This window comes from Balaenoptera ricei, chromosome X (assembly GCF_028023285.1).
Source record: "Balaenoptera ricei isolate mBalRic1 chromosome X, mBalRic1.hap2, whole genome shotgun sequence".
Lineage (NCBI taxonomy): Eukaryota > Metazoa > Chordata > Mammalia > Artiodactyla > Balaenopteridae > Balaenoptera > Balaenoptera ricei.
This window is the reverse complement of record NC_082660.1, coordinates 54,526,794-54,551,706: the sequence shown is the minus strand read 5'-3', so window position 1 is coordinate 54,551,706 and position 24,913 is coordinate 54,526,794. Positions and strand designations below refer to the sequence as shown.

Genomic DNA, 24,913 nt, shown 5'->3' with positions numbered 1-24,913 from the left:
TAATTCTTCCAATCCATGAACGTGTCACATATTTCCATCTGTTTATATCACATTAAGTTTCTTTCACTGGTGTCTTATAGTTTTCAGAGTACAGGTATTTTATCTTTTTAGGTAGTTTATTCCTAGGTATTTTATTCTTTTTTTGTGATTTTAATCAGATTGATTCCTTTGTATCTCTTTCTGATCGTTCATTATTAGTGTATAGAAATGCAACCAATTTCTGTATATTTACTTTATATCGTGCAACTTTACTGAATTCATTGATGTGCTCTAGTAGTTTTTTGGTAGTGTCTTTAGGATTTTCTATGTACAGTATCATGTCATCTGCAAACGGAGACAGTTTTACTTCTCCCTATTCAATTTGGATTCTTTTACTCCTTTTTCTTGTCTGATTGCTGTGGCTAGCATTTCCAATACTATGTTAAATAGAAGTGGCAAGACTGGGCATCCATATCTTGTTCCTTACCTTAGAGGATATGCTTTCAGTTTTTCACTATTGAGTTTGATGTTAGCTGTGAACTTGTCATATATGTCCTTTATTATGTTGAGTTTTGTTCCCTCTATGCCCAGTTTGAAGAGATTTTGATCATAAATGGATATTGAATTTTGTCAAAAGCTTTTTTCTGCATCTAGTGAAATGATCATATGGTTTTTATTCTTCAATTTGTTAATATGGTATAACACATTGATTTGCTGATTGAAAAATCCTTGTGAATTTGATCATACCCTTGGTCATGGTGTATGATCCTTTTAATGTATTGTTGGATTCAGTTGGCTAATATTATGTTGAGTATTTTTGCATCTAAGTTCATCAGTAATATTGTCTGTAATTTTCTTTTTAATGATATCTTTGTCTGGATTTTTTTATCAGGGTGATCTGGGTCTCCTAGAATCAGTTTCTTCCTCTGAAATTTTTGGAATAGTTTGAGAAGTATAAGGTGTTATTTTTTCTCTAAATATTTGTTAGAATTCACCTGTGAAGCCATCTGGTTCTGGATGTATGCTTGTTAGATGTTTTTTAAACATCTTTTAAATTATGTATTCAATTTCTTTACTGGTATTTGATCTGTTAATAATTTCTATTTCTTTTTGGTTCAGTCTTGGGAGATTTTACATTTCTAGGAATTTGTCCTTTTCTTCTAGGTTGTCCATTTAAAAAAAATTTTTGTACTATTTAAAATCTTTATTTCTCTATGTCCCTGTAACATATTCACTACCACCCACCTACGTCAAATGGATGATGAAGTCTTCAATATTAAAGATGAGCCACTGGACCCTTAGAAAACGGTTTTGAAAGAACTCTACCATTAAAACACACACAGAAACATGAGAAAGCATGAATGCAGTCCCCCACTACCACATATTATGCAGCTGAGTTTTCTCCATTTGGGGAAATCTCAGGGGTCAGCACATCTGGAGTGCAATGGATGAACCTCACCCTGGGAAAACCACCTTCATGACCATGGTATCTCCCCAGCCTGGTAAGTATAGTTTGTCCATTTTATTGCCATATAGTTGTTTATAGTAGTCTCTTAAAATCCTTTGTATTTCTGTGGTGTCAGTTGTAACTTCTCTTTTTTCATTTCTGATTTTATTGATTTGAGCCCTTTTTTCTTGGTAAGTCTGGCTAAATGTTTATGATTTTTTTTTATTTTTTCATAGAACCAGCTCTTAGTTTCATTAATTTTTTTATGTTTTTTTCTTAAGTCTCCATTTATTTCTGTCCTGAACTTTATGATTTTTTACTTCTACTACTTTTGGATTTTGTTTGTTTTTCTTTTTCTAGTTTCTTTAGTTTTAAGTTTATGTTGTTCATTTTGGATTTTTCTTGTTTCCTGAGATAAGCTTGCAACACTATAAATTTCCCTCTTAGAACTGCTTTTGCTGCCTCCCATAGATTTTAGATTTTTGTGTTTTCATTTTCATTTGCCTCCAGGTATTTTTTTCTCTTTGATTTCTCCAGTGATCCATTGGTTATTTAGTAGCATATTGTTTAACCTCCATATTCTTTTGCAGTTTTTTCTTGTACTTGATTTCTAGTCTCATAGCATTGCAGATTGAAGAGATGCTTGATATGATTTCAATTTTCTTAAATTTACTGAGGCTTGTTTTATGGCCTGGCATTTGAACTATCCTGGAGAATGTTCCATGTACACTTGAAAAGAATGTGCATTCTGTTGCTTTTGGATGGAATGTTCTACATGTACCTTTTAAGTCCTCATAATCTAATGTGTGATTTAAGGCCACTGTTTCCTCATTTATTTTCTGTCTAGATGAACTCTCTATTGATGTAAGTGGTGTGTTATAACCCTCACTCTTATTTTGTTACTTCCAATTTCTTCCTTTATGTCTGTTAGTATCTGCTTTATGTATTTAGGTGCTCCTATGTTGGGTGTATACATATTTACAATTGTTATATCTTCTATTGGATTGGTCTCTCGATTATTATATGATGTGTTTCTTTCTCTCATAACAGTCTTTATTTCAAAGTCTATTTTGTCTGATATAAGTATTGCTTCCCTGGCTTTCTTTTGATTTCTATTTGCATGGAATACCTATTAACATCCCCTTTCTTTCAGTCTGTGTGTGAGTCTTTAGATGTGAAGTGCATCTCTTATAGGCAGCATATATATGAGTCTTGTTTTTGTATCCATTCAGCCACTCTATGTCTTCTGATTGGAGCATTTTTTCTATTTACTTTTAAAGTAATTATTCATATGTATGTTCGTATTACCATTTTGTTAATTGTTTTGGGGTTGTTTTGTATGTCTTTTTAATTTCTTTCTTCTTTTGTTTTCTTCTCTTGTGGTTTGATGACTATCTTCAGTGTTATGTTTGGATTCTTTTTTCTTTTCCGTGTGTGTATCTATTATAGATTTTTGATTAGTGGTTACCATGAAGTTTATATATAGCAATTTACATACATACATGATTGTTTTAAGTTGCTGATCTCAATTTCAAATGCATTTTAACGACTCTGTATTCTCCTCGCCTCAGAATGACTACTTTTGTTATCATATTTTACATGCAACTGTGTTGTGTATCCCATAACTGCTTATTGTGTATAGAGACAATTTTAGTACTTTTGTCTTTTAACCTACTTACTAGTTTTGCATATGGATGATTTCCTAACTTTACTGTATGTATGCCTTTACTGATGGGCTTTTTCCTTTCACGATTTTTATGTTTCTAGTTGTGACCTTTTCTTTTTCACTTAGAGAAGTTCCATTACCATTTCTTGTAAAGCGTGCTTGGTGGTACTGAACTCTTTTAGCTATTGCTTTTCTGTAAAGCTTTTGATTTCTTTATCAGGTATGAATGAAAGCCTTGCTAGGTAGAGTATTCCTGGCTGTAGGTTATTCCCTTTCACCACTTTAAATACAATGCCACTCCCTTCTGGCCTGTAGAGTTTCTGCTGAAAATTCAGCTGACCAGCCTTATGGGAATTCCTTGTATGTTACTTGTTGCTTTTTCCTTGCTGTTTTTAATAGACATTTTATCCATAATTTTTGCCATTTTAATTGCAATGTGTCTTGGCTGTATTCCTCTTTGGGTTAATTCTGTATGGGACTCTCTGTGCTTTGTGGACTTGGATGCCTGTTTCCCTTCCCAGACTAGTAAAGTTTTCGGCTATTATGTCTTCAAATATATTTTCAACCCCGTTTTTCTCTCTTCTCCTTCTGGGACCATTATAATGTGAATATTAGTACACTTGATGTTGTCCCAGAGGTCTCTTAAGCTGTGGTCATTTCTTTTCATTCTTTTTTTCTTTTTTCTGTTCAGCATCAGTGATTTCCAATACTTTGTCTTCCAGTTTGCTGATCTGTTTCTCTGTATCATTTAGATGAATTTGCTTTTTATTTTTGATTTTAAGATTCCGCATCAAAGAGAGATAATAAGGTATTTGTCTTTGACACAATTTTTAAAAAATCCATCTATCCTTTGATGCACACCTACGTTGTTTCCATATCTTGGTGTAAATAATGCCATAATAGACGTGGGAGTTTATATATCTTTTTGAGTTAGTGCTTTTTGTTTTTGTTTTTGTTTTTGGATAAATACTGAGAAGTGGAACTTCTGGTTCATATGGTAGTTCTATTTTTAAATTTTTGAGGAACCTCTATACTGTTTTCCATAAAGGTTGCACCAATTTATACTCCAAACATTAGTACAAAGGGCTCCCTTTTCTCCTCATCCTTACCAACACTTTTTTTTTTTAAATAACAGCCATTCTAGCAAGTGTGGGGTAAATAACTCTTTGTTATTTACATTTCCCTGATGATTCATGATGTTGAGTACATTTTCATGTACCTGTTGGCTATCTGTATGCCTTCTTTGGAAAACTTTCTGTTTAGATCTTGAGCCCATTTTAAAATTGAGGGTTTTTTTGTTGTTTTTTTTCTGTTTTTGCTATTGAGTTTTATGAGTTCTTTATATATTTTGAATATTAGCCCCTTATCAGATATTTGATATGCAATTACTTCCTCCCATTTATTAAGATTCCTTGTCATTTTGTTGATGGTTTCCTCTGCTGTACAGAAGATTTTTAGTATGATATAGCCCCACTTATTTATTTTTGCTTTTGTTGCTTTTGCTCTTGATGTCAGAGTAAAAAAATCATCTCCAAGACTTATGTTAAGGAGCTTGCCACCAATGTTGTCTTTTAAGATTGTTATGTTTTCAGATCTTACTTTCAAGTCTTCAATGTATTTTGAGTTAATTTTGTGCATGGTGTAAGATTGTGGTTGTGTTTCATTCTTTGCCATGTTGAAAAGTGTAAATCTTAATGAAGTGCCAACCAAAAGTAATTACAACATGTGAAACACTGCAAAGCTGGTAGGACCCCAGATTTTTTCATCAGGTCTGCCTTTTTTAATGTGGGGAAGGTGTGGGATGGCTCTGGTGACCACCAGGGACAGAGACCTGGGGGCCTCTGTGCACTTTTTGCAGGTATCAAAAGAGTATCAGATCTGCCCCTGAGGTCATACAGGAGCTGAAAGAAAGTCCCAGCTGGGACCAGTCACCGCAGTGGTTAGAAAAAAATAAACCCATCTCCCATTTCTAACCTTGAAGAACAGATTCTCTAGAAACCATTCATAAAAGTAAAGGCAGGAGACATCACCTACATGACCACCATCCCCATGGCTCAATTAATTGAGTGCCTACTATAAGGGCAGCACAGTTAGATGCTTTCTAGGTATTTAGTAACCAATTCAAGTAACCGTTATCTCCATTTTATGCATGAAGAAACTAAACAAGCTCAGAGAAGTCAAGTCACTCGCCCAAGGTCACACAGCTGGTAAGTGAGAAATGTGAAAGTAGTAAGACCAAGACTGGTTCCAACACTCACATTCAAAGAGCAGGGTTGCTCCGCACAAAAGTTGGAACCCCCCCAAATGGTAGCTGGTGTAATGTCTGCTTATGTCATGGTGGCTGTGTTTTCTTACCAGTTAGCATACTTTTTCCAGGGCATCCACTCATGGTCTAGGACTCTGCTGCCTGGCCTCCTCAAACTTTGGACCACTGGGTTTGATCCTCAGGTTTACTCCCAATGGGCACAGGTATAGTGATGGAGTCCTCGCTTCACTGCCAGCTGGCCTCAGAACCTTGCCAGTAAGATGTATGAGGGACTCACACTTCTCTGTGACATATGATAACCATGACCCTGAATTGAGTTTCCCTATCTTTCACCCAGTGTGTCCTGGGGGATAAATCCTTTATGCTGCCTCTAATATCTTATGACTTTTGAAATCTAGCAAACTAGAAATTTACAAAAAGGCACAAAAAAATCAGAAATTACCCATAAGCCCCTCTACCTAAAATCTATCTCTGTCTTTTTGTAAATTTTGAGGCATTTGTTTTTACCTACTTGATGTCCTGCTAGAGTTTTTTTATTTGTCCACTGGTCATTATTTAAGAGCATCCTTCCACTTACGTTTAGAAAAAAACCCTAATTCTTAATGACTCATTAACTCATATATGAGACTATAATGTAAATTATGAGATAAAACCTCTATTTTAAAATATCAGTGTTATTGCTAATATTTTGCAGCCATAAAGAATGTGGTCAGGCATTTCCTTGTTTGTTATTTATGATTTCCTTCAGTAGCATTCCCAGAAGCAGAAATATGGATCAAAGCATATGGATACTTGACACAAATGCCCACACTGTCATCCAGTCTGCATTTCCCAGGCTGCAATGAGTGTGCTCCTTCTACTTTTTAGCCATACACACCAATCTCTCCTCTTGCAAATATTCCCCTTTAGAGGTAATTACATCATTCCCATTGGCAATCAGTCTGTAGTCAGGGTGGACAAACTTTTCCCTCTGAGTTTGGAATCCTGAGTTGAATGTCTCCAAGGTAGAGAACCCACCAGAGACAACTTTGCATGTGTTTGTTTTCTCTTCCAGTATTCTTAACATGGAAAAACTTTAAAACACCATGGTGCAAGTTGAAAAAAAGATAAGTACCATGTAATAGAATCTGTATAAATCTCACAAATAAAACAGTAGCCTGTAGCCCTCACAGCCCCTCTGCTGAGGATGGAGTTGAAAGAACTATAGGTTTTGGCTCCTAAGTCAGGAAATGTTTTGATGGTAAATATGAGGGACAGTCGCAGGATGTAAATCAGGAGGGTGTGACTTCCTCCAAGTTCAGGGGTCACACAGCCAACATGTCCCTCTGGGGTCTTAACTGCGGATGCAGACCTCCAGACAGCAACCATGGAAGGGCATGTCTAGAGCACAAGGGGTATGGGAGAGGGTGTACAGACAAGGTCTATCAAAGTCCTTGCTTGCATGGGGCTCCGTGGCCAATGCTCACACATAGACAAAGTACCGTCCATCCTGGTAGGGGAAGGGGTTATCTTGGAGAATTAGCTTCCCCTTCTTCCCGCCTTCCATCCCTCCTACTCTCTTTTTGAAGGCAAAATCTGCATGGTGGGTGTGTGGATGCACAGGGCTCTCCATCTGCCTGGGTTCAAATCCAGACTCTGCCACTTCCCAGGTAGGTCATTTAGGTGGCAGATCTATGCCTCAGTTGCTTCAATGGAAAACACTGTACACACCTCAACAGGTCGTTATGAGGATTAAAATAAAAATTGTTGTGCTATTCTGGGCTCGTTCCTAGAGGTTGGCCAAGAGCCTGTGGCTCCAGACTTTTCATTGATGTTAGTAAGCACCTAAACCCCTATATTAAAAACTTTTCCTGCTTAAGGTAGTTGAGTGTTATGGACTAAAAGTTTGTTTCCCACCCAAATTCTATTTTGAAGCCCTAACCCCTAATGTGATGGTATTTGGAGATGGGGACTTTGAGAGGTTAAGTTTAGATGAGATCATGAGTGTGGAGTCCCCATGAGGTGATTAGTGTCCTTGTAAGAAGAGAAAGATAGTACTTGCTCTTCTCTTTCATTCTTCTCCTTCTCCTGCTCCTTCTCCTTCTCTTTCTTCTTCTTCTTCTTCTTCTCCTTCTTTTCTTCCTCTTCTTCTTCTTCTTCTTCTTCTTCTTCTTCTTCTTCTTCTTCTTCTTCTTCTTCTTCTTCTTCTTTTTTCTTTCTTACTTTCTTTCTTTCTTTCTTTCTTTCTCTCTCTCTTTCTCTCTTTCTTTCCCTCTTTCTCTCCCTCTCTCTCTCTCTCCTTCTCCGCCTCTGGCATGTGAAGACACAGTGAGAAGCTGGCTATATGTAAGCCAGGAACAGAGTTCTCACCAGGAAACTAATCTACAGGAACCATCATCTTGGACTTCCAGCCTCCACAACTGTGTGAAATCAATGTCTGTTGCTTAAGCCACTTAGTCTATGTAATTTTGTCATAGCAGCCTCAGGTGACCAATACACTGAGTGATTTTGCTGTTTTGCAACATCTTCCAACTTTTATACTGGGCAGCCCTCCCCATCTCCTTGCCTCAGCCCCTCCACCATCATTGCTATTTTTGGCATTTGTCATGCATTTGCACATGTTGTTCCCTCTGCCTGGGCTGTCCTTCCTTCTGTCCATCTGCCAGCTGGACTCTTAGCCTCTAAGGCAGAGCTGAATTGCCACCCCTCTTCTGGTGTCATTCATAACATCTTTTCCCAGCACTTTGATGCACGGACAGAGTTAGCAGCCTTCTTCTAGACCCCCAGCACTTGGAACAATATTCAGCAAATACTGACTGAGCTCCCACCAGGTGTCTGGAAATGTTCTTGCCACTGGTGTTCCATATGAAGAAGCAGAGACAGGCCAGGAATGCACACAGTTTAGCTGTTTACCCAGCTCCTTAGGAGCAGAGTGACCTTGGGCAATTCCTGAACTTCTCTCTGCTCCATATGAAAAGTGAAGCTGTTGTTAGACTAACACCTATAAATGGCCGGACCAGGTCCCCAGCACAAGTCAAAATGTTAGGTAAGTACCAGTGATCACTCTCAGTGGGAGGGACAGGCAATGAACAAGTAGACTGACGTGCAGAAAGCTCTGCCCCAGTCCTGAGAGCTATGAGAATAGTCTCTCTACGGTGGTAAGGGAGGGCTTCCCTGGGAAGTGACTCTTGAATGGAGGTGACTTGGACACTTCTGAGTGTCTACCAGCCTGGATACAGAGGCTTCTTAGGCTGTGATTCCAGCCAGTGGTGGGCCAGGCAGTCCATCTGGCAGAAGAGCTTGGGCTGGCACGCCAGGGTGCTGTCTGCTGTCCCAGAGTTTGTGTAATACCTGTGCTGCTTAGAGGGAGGGCTCAGGGGTAAGCAGTCTCAGGGCTGTAGGCTAGAAGATTCCCACCACAGCAGTCCCAGTGTCCTTCTCCCTAACTTGCCTAAAAGTTCTTGTCAGAGGGCCCAGGCCTGGTGCACAGTAGGTATGGAGGGTGTGGAAGAGATCTGAGTGGCTTGGGGGAACTCCCAAAGAGCAGAAGTCCCTCCAAATCAGCACTGAGGCCAGGGAGAGCCAAATGAGAAGTGAGAAAATGTCACATGAATCGGCATCCGAATCTCCCAAGTTTCATCTCACTGTGATTAAAAATCCACTAAAGCATCATAAACTTGTTTTGGCTTTGGCTTTTGGTGACTGAACATCAGTCACAAGCAGCTGGGCCTTGAACTGCTCTTGAAGAGAATGGAATCTCACACTCACTTATAAGGGTCATCCTGTGTGCCTGGTGCTGTGGAGGGACTTTCCAAAATCATTCTCTACAAGGAGTGTTCTGCTACTATCCCCACTCACAGTGAGGAAACTGAGGCTCAGAGAAGGCAAGTAACCAGAAAAGCTCACACAGCTCAGAGGAAGCAGCAGAGAAGGATTTGAACCCGCCCCCTTGCCTAGATCTGAGATGAGGAGAGAAGATATGTGCAAGTAATGAAAGGGCTAACACTGAAGCTGATAGCTGGGGTGGATAGATTCAATTCATGTGGGCCAGTTGAAGAGGCAGCAGTTAAATATGCAGACCCTGGAACCAACCTGCTGCCCCTTGCTGCCACTTGACCTTAACCAGCTCTGGGACCTCCTTGAGCCTCAGCTTGTGCATCTGTAAAATGACAACAACACTTACCCACCTCAGAGGGGTGTGGTGAGGATTAAATTACAGCAGGTGAGCACCCAGAGGAGAGCTTGCCACATAACCATGACTCTGCAAATGTCACCTCTCAAAGCTGTTTACTGAGGTGGGTAAGATCCTAGGCATGGGGTGGGTTGGGCTGAGGCAGTAAGGGAGTGAAACCTCCACCCTCTGGGAGCTCATGGTCTCCTGAGGGAAATGAGAAGTGGACACAACTTCAGGAATGTGAGAGGGTGGGTGCTGGTTGTGAAGGGAGCCCCAGGGAGCCTCCTACACTGCTAACACGGCAGGGTCTAGTCAAATAAAAGGAAAGCAGAACAGGAAAGCGACCTGAATTCCCTTCAATAGGGGATAAGATGTTGTGGTGCACTCTAAGCGGCAGGTCACAGAATGACGTGCAGAAAAATTCTGGGAGTACAAAGCCAGCTGCAGAACTCTCTGCATACAATGTGATTCTATTCATGAGAAAGAAAAATGTACATAGAACACCGTCATCCAGGATGCAATAGGACCAAGGTGAGCTCTGAAAAGATGAGGCATCAGCCTGGCCAACAGGAGCAACCAGGCAGGCACAAAATAGGCTGTTTTTGTCTCTGGAAAATGACAGCCCTAAGGATCTGGTTTTGGGCAGTGCCAACAACAAAGTACAAAAGGGAGAGCGAATGGGGCCAGCAGTTCCTGGCCCACAGGAAGGAGGTGCTCAGTTCCACCTGCTGAACTCCTCTTTCAGACAACTAAGGGGACAGACCAGCAGCTGCCTTGTGAGCTGGATGTGAGCCACCCTCCAGAACTGCTCCCTTCCCCTTGGGCTCAAGGCTCAAGAGACTGCTGAAGCAACAGGAGGCTGAAAGGAGACCTCTGTCCAAATTAAAGCCTAAGTCTTTCAAGGCTAAGTGGAAATAATCCACGTCAACCAGGGGCAGGCAAGAGTTCCCAGCACCTGCCCTGGGTCAGGTCTGCCCATAGGGTGCTTACTTTCCAGTGGATGAGATGACAATACGTCAAATTCAACAGATGGGACATGCACCATGAACAGCAATACCATTCCCAGAGAAGGAGCCAATGCTGAAAATGAAAATAGGCTGCTCAGGGAAGGCCTCTATGAGATGAAACTGTTTGTGCAAAGACTTGAAGAAGGTGAGGAAGCCACAGAGGGGTCTGGAGGAAAGGTAAGCCAGGCAGAAGGCACAGCCAATGCAAAAACCCTGGGGCAGAAGTGTACCTGGAGCCAAGTGAGTGATGGGGAGTCCAAGAAGAGCTGAGATGATGGGGTTGATGATCAGGGCCGTGAGGGTTACTGGGAGGACTTTGTGTCTGACTGTGAATGAAGAGGGAGCCATGACAGGGTGTCAAGCATAGAAGGCGCTTGGACTGACCTGGGTTTTATCAGGAGCCCTCTGGCTGTTCAATGGGAAATGGACTACTATGGGAATGAACAGATAAATGAATGCAGGAATCAATGATTGAATGAATAAAGAGAGGGTGATGGGAAGAAGAAGTCAAGCAGATCGCCACACTCAGGAGACACACAAAGGTGATTGGCAGTATATGGGCTGCATGCCATTAACTATGTCTTGCAGGTGCTTGCCTGATGCCCTCAAAGCTGGAGCTTAGGCTCCCTTTAGGAGCACATCCCACCAGGTCCCTGTTACTGGCTTCACTTTGCTGTCAAGGACCCTGAAGCTCAGGAGTGATAGACCTTGCCAAAGTTACATGGCTCCATTAATGGATACATCTAGGATGGGAATCTATATCCTTCTGACCACAAAACCAGGTTTCTGGACCTCTGAGGGGCAGCAGCATCCCCACTCCTCAGACACTCCAGGAGCTAATTCTGAGTCAATCTAAGGAAGAAAAGGGCTTTGAGAACTTCTGAGGACACAGGATTTCTGGCGACCTTGCTCTGCAGGGAGGAACTTCTTTACATATGCTACCTGCGTGAGATGGGCTGGATCTCCCTCAGGCCCCACAGGGTAGGGCTGAAATTTATCACTCTATATTTTAATAAAAAGACCATTCAAGGCCCCCCAAATTAATTTGCACTGGGAAGACAATTACATGTCAAATAATACACCCACTGAGCAAAAGATTTAAGAAAAAACCCAGTTAGGAAGACTTTGGGTGGGCTGAGTCTGAGATATGTGAGCTCAACTCAGAAGTCCTTGAAAAGTTATTATCAAGTGGTAATGAACACAGGTGTGCAGGCAATAATGTGTGAGGGAGTTCATTTCTAATATTTGTGCCCTGTCACAATTTATTTCAAACCTACAAATAACATCTGTGGGAAAGGCAGTCTTCATGTTCTAATAAAAAGATATTAACAGCACCTCGAAAAGCCAGCATGGGAAGAATCCCTGAGCTGAGGGGCTGCAAAGGGATGTGGCCTGTGACCATAGTTGTCCCCACATGGGCAAGGCTGGACTGAGTCAGTGGCTAGCATACAACTTGGAGGGCTCATATCAAAATGTGGGTTGGTGACTTGTGAAATGTTGGGTGCCAACATGTCCACTGGCAATGATTGGTGGGAATGGAGAAGCCAGCTGACTCCTTGGATGGACCCAAGTCCCCACACCAGCCAGCCTTTCTTAGTTACATGTGGCTGTATGACCCCTGCAGGCCCCTAGGTTTGCACTCTCTGATGGAACCTTCAGGTGTGGAGAGTGAGGCCCAGAGTTGTTAATAAGTTGCTTGGGATCATATTGCAAGGTGGGACAGTAAGGACTCAAGCCCACCTCTGCTTCTCCCAGCCTATATCAGGGCTGCAGGTTGGCCTGGGGTCAGACCAATGAATATGGGTTATCATGGGATTGGGTGCATGTAGATCAAGGCCACTACAGCTCTCATGCCAAATCTAGCTTGCTGCCTGCTTTTGTAAGTAAAGTTTTATTGGAACACGGCCATGCCCACCCATGTCTGTACTGGGATACTGTAGCTTGCAGACAACAGTGGCCCAAGGGGTGCTGCCCATTCAAGTTGACCTGACTGTTATCAGAACCTGCAGGCTCAGTGGGTTTGTGCCCTTGTCTGGCAACCCCTTCATTGCCCAGAGGAGGTTCCCATCAGGGTACATGGCCCCTTTACAAGGCTGTGAGGAGGGGCAGCCTGGGGGGCCGGGGGAATGGCAGTGAGAGGAAAGCATCAGGACCCCACTTATAGACAAGGTCATCCTGGTTCTTTTGCAAGCTGTGACTGCTGGGGAGCGGCTGGGAGGCAGTTTGCCAGGGTCATGATGGTTCCCGTAGAAGGCCCCAGCCTCCTCCCAGTGGCTGCTGCAGCCCTACATTGAATCTGCCAACAGTCCTTCAGAACCACTGTGAGGGCAGATCCCAAATTCAAATTCAACCACTTACCACCTCTATATCACCCCATGGCCTGGACAACAGCATGTCTGCCTGGGGCTCCAAGGAGGCCTCCCAAGGACTGTCTTTTCCTGGATCCTAGTCAACACAGCAGCAGAGGGACCACACAGAATCCAGATGATGTCACTTCCCTGCCTAAAGCATTCAATGGCTCCGTGTGCACCTAGAATAACTTTTACATCTTAGCTTTTGCTTCCCCCCTCTAGCCTTGCCCATTCCCGTTTGCCCACCAGATTCACATGATATTGTCCATCTTCCACATCCTCAAACATAGCAAGAACACTGCCACCTCATGGCCTTTGCTCCTGCTGTTCCTTTTCCTACAATAAGGTTCCTCAGGCTATTCTTATGGCTGTTGACTTACCCCTCGGTGTCCTTTTAATCATCATCTTCTCAGAGAAACCTATTCCCTGAACCCTGCTCCAGCTGAGGCCCGTCCTGTTGTGCCCTGTCACTGTCACCTGTTCATTTTCTAGCAGTGCCAATGGTAGTTTCTACTACTTATGTGTTCACTTATGAGTGTCTCTCCTCCACCTAACTGAGCCTGGCCAGGGCAGGACCTGATCTGATAATTGGGACTTAGTACATATGTGCTGAATTAGTGATTAAAAGAGAAGAACAAATTAAATATATTTTAAATGAGAAAGTTCTCAGGGGTTTGAAGAGAGGTGAGGCAGTTGTGAATTTTGTTTTGGGCATGTAGAGTCAGAGGTGCCTGGGAGGCTCTTCTGTGTTGTCCTTTAGGAGTAGGAGGGGATGATAGGGTAGAATCCAGCCAGGAGCTGGAGGTGTGGGGAGCAGACAGACAGAGGAGGGCAATGCAGTGTGGCAGTCAAGAGCGAGGACTCTGGAGCTGGGCAGCCCAGATCAAATCCTACACAAATCTCTTAGAAGCTGTGTCCTCCAGCAGCCCTTCTGGGACACATATCCTGAAAAATAGAGATTATAGTATCACCTCTGCAGGAATTATACTGGTGCCAGATAAATACGCTCTACATGCCAGCATTCTTGTTACAGAAAGAACTCACACTCCAGGCACTTTCTCCGTCTTGTGCTCTGGCCAAGAAAAACAATAGAATATGGGTGTTCCCTGGAGGGCAGCTGCACACCCAAGGATGCTGTCCTAATCTAGGCCTGGTGTACCCTTTCAGTGTGGTCCTGTTGGAAGGTAACTGGCCACCTGGAGAAGGGCTCTGACACTTGTCTCACTGGAGCATTCTGGTCTGGTCATTCTCAAAATCACCAGAGGAAAAAGATAACTTCCTCATTGTACAAGTCTTCAAGGTTTTTCAAAAGTGAGATTTATTATTTTCAGTATTAAAAAGAAACTTCCATTTGAGTCCAGAAGCCTGTTGTGTGTGTGTTTTAACAGCTTTATCAAGGAATAATTGATACACAATAAATTCAACATATTTAAAGTGTACAATTTGATCAGTTTCAACATATATATGTACCTGTGAAATAGGTATGTTTAGAAATAATGAACATATCCATTATCCCCCAAAACTTCCTTATGCCCATTATAATCCCTCCTTCATGCTCCTCCCCATCCCCAGGGAACCGTTGATTCATAAGAATTAGTTTGCATTTTCTAGAATTTTATATAAATGGAATCACACAGTGTATATTGTTAGTCTGGCTACTTTCACTCAGCATAATTACTTTAGCTCCATTCAAATTGTTGTATATATCAATAGTTCATTTCTTTTTATTGCCAAGTGTTATTCCATTGTATGAATATACTACTGTCTGTTTATCCATTTATCAGTTGGTGGATGTTTCTTTATTTCCACTTTTTGTCTATCATGAAGTATACTGCTATGTACATTTGTGTACAAGTTTTTGTGTGAATATATGTTTCCATTTCTTTTGGGTAAATGCCTAGGAGAAGGATGGCTGGATTGTATGGTAGGCACATGTTTAATCTTTTAAGAAACTGCTAAACTATTTTTCAACATGGTTATACCATTTAGCATTCTTCCAAAAAATTATGAAACTTTCCTCCACATTCTCATGGGCACTTGGTACGATCAGTCATTTTAATTTTTAGCCATCTTATTAGGTGTGTAGTAATATGTCATTCTGGTTTTAATTTGTATTTTTCTAATACCTAATGATGCTGAGAATCATCCCTTTGAAAGGATCTTTCACAGAAAAACTTTTCAAAATGTTGATTAAGTCCATTCTTTCCTTTAAAAATTGTGCTTTCAGTGTCAAGTCTTAAGAACTCTTTGTCTAGTTGTAATCTTGATGATTTTCTTCCATTTTTTTCCAAAGGTTTTATAGCTTTATATTTAACCTGTGATCAACTTTGAGTTAAATTTTGTATAAGGTATGAGGTTGAACTTGAGGTTGCTTTTTTCAGCCTATGGATATCTAATTGCTTCAGCACCAAGTTGAAAAGGCTATTTTCCATCTGTTAAATTGGTTTTGCATCTTTGTTAAAAATCAGTTGGGCATATTTCTGAGTTCTCTATTCTGTTCCATTGATCCATATATCTGTCCCTCTGACAATAACAGTCTTGATTACCATAGCTATATAGTAAGCCTTAACATCAGGTAGAGTGATTCCTCCTACTTTTTTCTTTTTTCAAAATCGTTTTAAGCTAAGTCTTTTATTTTTCTATGTAAATTTTAGAGTAACCTTATATGTCTAAAACAATCCTTGCTTAGATTTTGATAGGCATTACATTAAGCCCATCGATCAATTGGGGGACAAAAACATCCTTAAATTTTCCAACACAGTCCATCAATAATTCATGAACGTGGTATATTTCACTATTTATTTAGGTCTTCTTTGCTTTCTTTCATCTGCATTTTCATATATAGAAATCTGGTACATGTTTTATCAGATTTATGCATAAGCAATTAACTTTCCTTTGAACAGTTATAAATAATTTGTTTTTAAGTTTGGTTTGTACATATTTATTGTTGGTATGTAGAAATGTAATTTTTGTTTGTGTTGATCTTGTATCCTGCTACCTTGCTGACTTTTTTCAATAGTTCTAGGAGGGTTTTTTTGGTACATTCTTTGGGATTTTCTATGTATACAATCAGGTTGTCTGAGAACAGTGTCAGTTTTATTTCTTCCTTTCCAATCTGTATGTCTTTTATTTCTTTTTCTTGACTTACTGCTCTGGGAGTGATATGTTAAATAAGAACTGTGAAAGTGTGCATTCTTCCCTTGTTCCGGATCTTAGAGAGAAAGCATTCAGTCTGTCAATCAGTAGCTAATCTGACAACCACTGCCTTTTAATTGGGGTATTTAGATCATTTATATTTAAAGTGATTATTGAAAATGAATAGGCTTAAATCTATTTGTTTTCTTTCTGTCCCATTGCTTCTTTGTTCCATTTTTCTTCTTTTTCTGCCTTCTTTTGGAATATTTGAATATTGTTTATGATCTCATTGTAGTTTTAATCCCTACAAGTTGGATTTGGATTTTTAAAAAATATCACTTATGTTTATACATAACCTGTTGAACATATGGTTATGTATAAACATGAACATAGAGTTATAACAATTTTTATTGACGTTTCTGCTAATTCTAGGATCAGTGTCTGTTTGGGGTCAGTTTTGATTGATTTTTTCTTTCTATATGGGTTGTATTTCATTGTTTCTTTTTATGCCCAAAACCTCTTCATTGAATGTCTAACATTGCGAATTTTACCTTGCTGGATATTTTTGTATTTCTTTATATTTTCCTGAGTTTTGTTCTGGACACAGGTGAGTAATGTGGAAACAGTTTGATCCTTTAAGGTCTTACTTTTAAGTTTGTTAGATGGGACCCAGGCAGTGCTCAGTTTAGGGCTAATCATTTTCTACTACTGGGCCAAGTCTGTTCAGAATACTTTTGCCAATTTCCCATGCATCATGAGGTTTTTCAGTCTGGTTGGTGAAAATTGACACTTTTCCTGTTTATATGTGAGTGCCAGGCACTGTTTTAGCTCTGATTTCTTTTAGATAGTTAATTCCCCTGTCTTCAATAATTTTCTCACACATATGTGCTGATCAGTACTCAGCTGGATACTCAAAGGAAATCCCCTGCAGATCTCCCAAGTTCTCTCTCTATGCAGTGTAGTCCCCTCCAGTGCTTCTTCTGTGAAATTTAGCTTCCTTCTTCCCAGACGCTCAACTCCATCTCCCCAACTCAGAGACTTCTCTGAGTTTTGCCTGATCCCTTCCCCCCACCAGCACAAGAAGCCTCCAAAGCTGGAGAGCCGGGGCACTCTTCCAAGGCTCAGAGCACCGTAAAGATCACTTTGTTTGTCTCCCTCTTTTCAGAGACTATTGTCCTTTGTTGCCTGATGTTAAGTGTTTTGCAAACTTGTTCCATGTATTTTGTCTGTTTTGGGGATGTTTCAGGCATCCCATTCTGTCTGAACCTGGTTTTGAATATCAAATGTGTTTTGTTCTCCAGCAAATTTCAGGGAACCCTGGGTGATACTGGAACTTGATCTCATGTTATAAGCAGAAGCTCCCTTCACACCTGAAACTTCTTCCCATGCCTGTAGAATACATGACTCACCTCTGCTATCTGAATACAAGAATGGGGAGGTGGTTGAAGCTCTGTTTAGAGATAAGAAAGTGAAAAATGTTTCTCTGGCAATCATTTGATATTAAAATTTGATGTCAACATTGGCATGACCCAGATGAACTTGCAGTGCCGAGATAACACCCTGCATGCCTAACCAGTTGGCCCCATTAACACCTGTTGTGTCCAGAGGGTCTATGGTGGTTGAGGAAAGGCTAAAGGAATTGTATTGGCCAGACGTCCTGTCACTGCCTCTTACTCTGTTCAGGCTATCTCAGGCACGAATTCAGACATGTCCACAGAAGAGAGCACTGGAGTCAGCAGGAAGCTTTTTGTCAGTGTGAAATGTCTCAAGTGGTGATGAGGTCCCCATCCCTGGAAGAGTACAAGCAGACACTGAATGATCCCCAAGCATGGTGGAGGTTGAACCAGATGACATTCTGCCCCTTCTGTGTGGCACAGATCCCATGACCATTCTCTGGGAGTGAGAATATGGCCTTATTAATTTGAAAACCCTTGCTCCTTGCTGGAAGTGTATTTCCATGGAAATGTCAGCAACTGCATAGAATCACAGCATCTCTCTGCATTGGCCCTGGTAGTCCTGTGTGGCTGGCAACCTTGCCAGAACTGGCTCTGCTCTGTCTCTCTGGCGGACCAGGCTGTGCTTTATTCTGCCAGTTCATAAGTGATTGCCTTTGAAGGGCTACTGTGCTGAATCACATAGGTTAGCAAACTATTTCGAGGTAATTTATGAGTCTGGGATGCCTGGGTTTCTAAATACAACTGACACTACAAACTGCAAAGGCTTCAAACTCCTTCCCCAAGGAGAGACTGCCCAGCCTAGCTTGGGTGGTGGCACTGATGTCTTGGTTGGCAGGGAGGGTTGGTGCATGGAGCAGGCTTGGCTTAACCTATTGTGAGCACCAGAAGAGGTCCACGCTTGATATTTAGTGAAGATACCTTACGCCCTCTGTCCTTCCCTCTCTTGTCTCTGCTGTGCATGAGAAGGTGATGAAGATTTTTCTCCTGCACTGTGGCAGCATAGAAACCACACTGAATTCAGAGTCGCCACATTCCAGTAGGCTTGTTTTTTAAAATGTTAATATTTGGGGGAGCAAGTCAGAAATCAGGCAACAGAAACGCCAGTAACTGGAAACTAACTTTAATCAAGAGTTGCTGATGCTTCTCTTCAGGAGTTGGCAGGCCCTGCCTGACTTTCCACCTGACCAGTGCTGCCCCTGAACACCCAGAGTGGGCCATCTGCATTTTCCCCTGTGGGTCACCTTCCTGACCTAGTGCCTGTGCCCTGAGTGACAGACCTGTTTCCGACTGTCTGGAAGGGAACTGTGGCATCCACCCTCACTTTGCTGTACTCTTGCTGCTGCCCTTGGTCCAGCACCTGTTTCTAGCAGCTCCCATCCCCTCCCTGAGCCCAGCCAGACTCAGCTGGTACCTGCCGCCAATACAGTGACCCTCTTTCTCCCCCTTGCAGACACCTAGTAGGAGTCAGCACTGAATTTCAGATCCCCAGTGCCTACACCTCACTGGTCTCATCCTCAGTGTAGTGATTCAGGGCAAGTAGGACACAGCCTTGTCCTCAAGCTTTGCTCTTTATGACTCAGGAGGCTGACATATACATGCGCAGATAATGACCACACAGTGCACTGTTTCCTGTGACAGGGAGAAGTAGGTTGTGGCTAAAGGAACCCAGAGGAGGCCTGAGGAGCTGGAGAGAGGCGAAGCCAAAGGTGTGCTACATTCCACATGATCTCTACAATCCTTGTGGATGAGTATCCCAGCAGAAGATACCTCAATAGGAACTGACCTCTATCACATGGATGGTAATATCAAAGAATGGTGTTAAGTAGCAAAGTAACAAATGCTTTGAGCCCCTTCAGCCCAGTCCTGAAGTCTGGTTTCCCCTGAGCAGCAGAGACACAGCCAGGGCTGCCCGTCCAGTGTGCCCTCGTCCTGCCTTGCTCTTCCCTCAAGAACAAGACACACTGGTTATTCCATAAACAGCCCCACATCCTTAGCACTGTGACTGAGCAGCTTTTCCCATCAAGAGGTGGTGTCTAGATTCCCCCACTTTGAATTTGTGCTAGCTCCATGATTTGTTCTGGCCTCTGGCCAACAGGTATACTAGAAGGACACTGTGCCAGTTCTGGGCATAAGCCCCAAGGAGCCTTGTGGCCTTGTGTGCCCATCTTCTTGGGATCCTGCCACCATCACATGCAGAAGGCCAGCTAGCATCCTGGAAGAATGAGAGGTACATAGCCCAGTCACCACCACCCCTGTTCTCCTCAACCAACAGCCTACAGCAAGCTAACCCCCAGCAGCAGATTGGCCCTGCTGCCCTGTGTTGACCACACATGCTTGAGGGACTCCAGAAGACTAGCCCAGTCAGCTAGCTACTCAGCTACTAAATGGTTGTCATAAGCAGCTAAGTTTTGGAGTGGTTGTTATGCAGCAGAAGCTAACTGATATAGGCGTCTCAGAATTCTGAGCATGCAGGACTCAGTGCATAGGCTGTATGATTTATGGGCAGATACCTGGCTGCAGACAGATGTACTAACATCAGGGCTCTTGCCTCCTGGCCATCATGTTAGCTGTCATCCAGGCCCTGTCCTATAGATTGGCCTCATACCACACAGTTACAACCAAGATATGGTCTTCCTGGCAGTCCCTGTGCCCAAGCCCTCTGGGCTCTTTTGCTTACTGACCCTATGCAAAGTTTTCCATTGGTTTCACATAACGTTCAGGGTGAAATCCAATCTCCTTACCTAATCCACACAACTTTCACTGCTCCTGCTCCCCTTTCAGCTTTATGTCTCCCACCCTCTCACTACACTGCACCCACACCAGCCTCCAACCCACAAAGCCCAGCCCTACCTCAGGACCTTTGCATGTGCAGGTCCCCTGGACTAGAATATTCTTCCTTGGCACCCATACAGCTCCCTTCTCACTGCCTTCCAGCCTCTGTTCCAAATTGCTTTATCAAACACCCTGAGAAGATCGTTCCATGTCAAATGGCACCTGTCACTCTTTTATACCTTCTTCCTATTTTATTTCTTTTCAGAGCACTTATGACCTGGCACAAAATGTCCATGTCTTGAAACCTTCAGTGAAAGCCAGAGAGGGTTATAAAGGGAAGGTGAGTTGATGAAGACAAAGGTTAGCCTTGGGTCCTCCAGGACAGAGAACCAACTGACTGGGAGCGCAGGTGTCCTGGAACAGCCTGTCATCCTCTCTGCCTGAAAACTGCCAGTGACACTGTTGGCAGTGACTTGCTTCAGCCACTTCTAGGAACTGGTGTCTTAGCAGCAAATGTCCGGATTTACGGTCATGGCATAATTCCTTATAAGCCTCATGTGGGTAACACATGTTTGTCAAAAGTACCTTGACTTGAGGTGGCCCTAGAGATCTGTTCAATGGAACAAAGGCAGCTCCGTGAAACAGGGTCTACCCATAATCCCCCTGCTGTCTGAAATACTCTAAAATTGAGGGCCCAGCATTCAGGGCCTTTTCCAGAACAGGTAGAGCCTTCAAAACAGATAATTCTGTTACTGGGAGTTGGGACTTCCCTATAGCAGGCAGAAGTATCCATAGGTCGCCTGGTATCCTCTGAGGCCAAGAAGGCCTGCGGCAGGTCCAGGTTCACTATGGATCCAGGGCTCAGGAAAAAAAAGCACTTCTATACTCTGTGAGTGGTTGAGGGGTATAAGCCCTCATGGGGACTGGGGTCTCAGACCAGTCACCAGAAGGCAGAACTGGGGGCCTGGATGGGATCTAGAGGGACCATGTAGCGTTATGGTGAAGATCATGGATTCTGGAGGCAGACAGCTTGAGTTCAAATCCCAGTTCACTGTCTGACCTGCTGAGTGACCCAAAGCAAATTACGTAAGATCTCTGAGCCTCAGCTTCCTCATCTGTAAGATAGGCATAAAAACAATTTCTTCTAACAGGCCATGAGGACCCCATGAATTGTTTATTTAGACCAGGGCTTGGAACATCACAAGTGCTGTGGAAGTGAACTGTTGTTACCTTCATCATTAATACCGTAGGGTAAGGGTCTGAGTGACTCCAACAGCCTCTCTCTTTTTTTTAAACATCTTTATTGGAGTATAATTGCTTTACAATGGTGTGTTAGTGTCTGCTTTATAACAAAGTGAATCAGCTATACATATACATATATCCCCATATCTCCTCCCTCTTGCGTCTCCCTCCCACCCTCCCTATCCCACCCCTCTAGGTGGCCAAAAACCACCAAGCTGATCTCCCTGTGCTATGCGGCTGCTTCCCACTAGCTATCTATTTTACATTTGGTAGTATTTACCAGTCCATTCCACTCTCTCAAGTCGTCCAAGCTTACCCCTTCCCCGTGTCCTCAAGTCCATTCTCTATGTCTGTGTCTTTATTCCTGTCCTGTCCCTAGGTTCTTCAGAACCAATTTTTTTTTTAGAGTCCATATATATGCGTTAGCCTACAGTAATTGTTTTTCTCTTTCTAACTTACTTCACTCTGTATGACAGACCAAGTTACATCCACCTCACTACGAATAACTTAATTTCATATTTTTTTATGGCTGAGTAATATTCCATTGTATATATGTGCCACATCTTCTTTATCCATTTATCTGTCAATGAACACTTAAGTTGCTTCCATGTCCTGGCTATTGTAAATAGAGCTGCAATGAATATTGTGGTACATGACTCTTTCTGAATTATGGTTTTCTCAGGGTACATCCCCAGTAGTGGCATTGCTGGGTCACATGGCAGTTCTATTTTTAGTTTTTTAAGGAACTTCCATACTGTTCTCCATAGTGACTCTATCAATTTACATTCCCACCAACAGTGCAAGAGGGTTCCCTTTCTCCACACCCTCTCCAGTATTTATTGTTTGTAGATTTTTTGATGATGGCCATTCTGACTGGTGTGAGGTGATACCTCATTGTAGTTTTGATATTCATTTCTCTAATGATTAGTGATGTTGAGCATCCTTTCATGTGTTTGTTGGCAATCTGTATATCTTCTTTGGAGAAATGTCTATTTAGGTCTTCTGTCCATTTTTGGATTGGGTTTTTTGTCTTTTTTGATATTGAGCTGCATGAACTGCTTGTAAATTTTGGAGATTAATCCTTTATCAGTTGCTTCATTTGCAAATATTTTCTCTCATTCTGAGGGTTGTCTTTTCGTCAACAGCCTCTCTTTGTGCAAGACTGTTTTGGAACCTGGGCTCTCTTGACTCTGTGTGTGTGGGGGTAAGGGGTAGAGCCTGGGAGTCAGACAAGGCTGGACAAGGCCCAGGGCAAAAATGAGGCAGTGGGGTTGGGGTGTTGGACCAAGTGCTCATGAGTCACAAGTTAGGGAAGGGAGGTCACCTCCTTTTCAAGCTCAAGACCTCAGATTGAAGACCAGCATCAAGGGCCTAGGAGGTTAGGATGAGCCGGGGAGTGCATAATCAGAAGCCATAACTCCACATCCCCCACAGCAGGGATGAAGCCTTCTTAGCAAGGACATAACTTTCTGTTCCAGGCTCAAGGGTGATGGGATGCTGCTCCAGGAGTTCTCCATTTGTTACCAGGTAAAGAGTTGGTGAGGAGTAAGAGGAGGGGGTCCAGCAAAATTGCAGCTGCTTCATTATTGAAATAACCCCAGAAAAGGTAAGCCAGGGGATAAGAAGAAGAAGCAGCAAACACCTCTTAAGCCTTTACGAGAAATTTGCCAGAAATGTCTCCACACCAGCTGGAGCAGCCCACAGGAGGGAAAAGGAAAGGCAGTCTATGGGGTCTTATCCCTCTGCTGCCAGCCAGAGGGACCCAGATCCCAACCTACCAGCCCTACTATGTGCAGCTAGGCATCAAAATGAAGAAACACAGACTCTACATTTAGGAAGTCCCAGCCAGACTCTACATCAGGGTCACCACAGCACAGTCATATGGTCATTTTGGATTCAGTCCCTCCTCCATGACTGCAATATTGAATAAATTGTCCTCAAAAAACATCCATTAATCACTACTCAAGGCTTGCTGGGGCACTTGCAAATACCAGAAATTGCAATGGTATAAAAAGGAAGAAAGGGAGAAGATACAGGCGGGAAGCATGACAGGGGAAAGACAAACCACAAATGGCAAAAAGACATTTGAAATATGCACAACCAGCAAAGATTTAGTATCCAGAATACATAAAGAACTCCTATAAATCCATAGGAAAAAGAGAAGCAATGAGCAAAAAGACTGGAGCAGAATTTTCTTAGAGGAGAAAACAGGCATGCAAATAAAAATGGGAAAAGGCCCTCAATTTCACTAGTACATAGGAAAATGAAAATTAAGATCCCAATGAGATATCATTTTTTGCCCACTAGACTGGCAAAAAGTAAGACATCTGACAGTAACAAGGGTTTGAGAGGGTAAAGATCAACTGGAATACATAAGTAATGAGAATATAAACTGGTACAACCAATTGGAAAATCACTTTGGTATTTTCTTGTTAGGTGAGCTATTCACACAACTTATAGCCCTACAAATCCACTCTTAGACACTATGCAAGGCATGTGCAAGAATATCTTATAGGAAGGAATAGAAACTAAGTAACTTGGAGATTGGTTCAGGATGGCAGAGTAAAAGGACATGTGCTCACTCCCTCTTGCAAGAGCACCAGAATCACAACTAACTGCTGAACAATCATTGGCAGGAAGACACTGGAGCTCACCAAAAAAGATACCCCACATCCAAAGACAAAGGAGAAGCCCCAGTGAGACAGTAAGAGGGGTGCAATTATAATAAAATCAAATCCCGTAACTGCTGGGTGTGTGACACACAAACTGGAGAAACTTATACCACAGAAGTGCACATACTGGAGTGAAGGGTCTGAGCCACACGTAAGGCTTCCCAACCTGCGGGTCTGGCAACGGGAGGAGGATTCCTAGAGAATCACACTTTGAAGGCTAGTGGGATTTGATTGCAGGACTTTGACAGGACTGGGGTAAACAGAGACTCCACTCTTGGAAGGCACACACAAAGTAGTGTGCACATCAGGACCCAGGAGAAGGAGCAGTGACCCCATAGGAGACTGAACCAGACCTATCTGCTAGTGTTGGAGGGTCTCCTGCACAGGTGGGCAGTGGCTGTGGCTCACCGTGGGGACAAGGACACTGGCAGCAGAAGTTCTGGAAATTACTCCTTGGCATGAGCCCTCCCAGAGTCCGCCATTAACCCCACAAAAGAGCCAGGTAGGCTCCAGTGCTGGGTCCCTTCAGGCCAAACAACCAACAGGGAGGGAACACAGCCCAACCAATCAGCAGACAAGAGGATTAAAGTTTTACTGAGCACTGCCCACCAGAGCAACACCCAGCTCTAACCATCACCAGTCCCTCCCAACAGGAAGCTTAAACAAGCCTCTTAGATAGCCTCATCCACCAGAGGGAGACAGCAGAAGCAAGAAGAACTACAATTCTGCAGATTGTGGAAGGAGAACCACATTCACAGAAAGATAG

The 24,913-nt window shown here is 42.7% G+C and overlaps 1 non-coding gene across 1 annotated transcript; it reads right to left on the bottom strand.

The window, feature by feature from the left end:
- Positions 1–1,325: 1,325 nt before the first annotated feature.
- Positions 1,326–1,489, bottom strand: LOC132358088 (U1 spliceosomal RNA). The gene has a single exon (XR_009500442.1). It is a non-coding gene; the product is annotated as a U1 spliceosomal RNA (small nuclear RNA).
- Between the last annotated feature and the right edge of the window lie 23,424 nt (positions 1,490–24,913).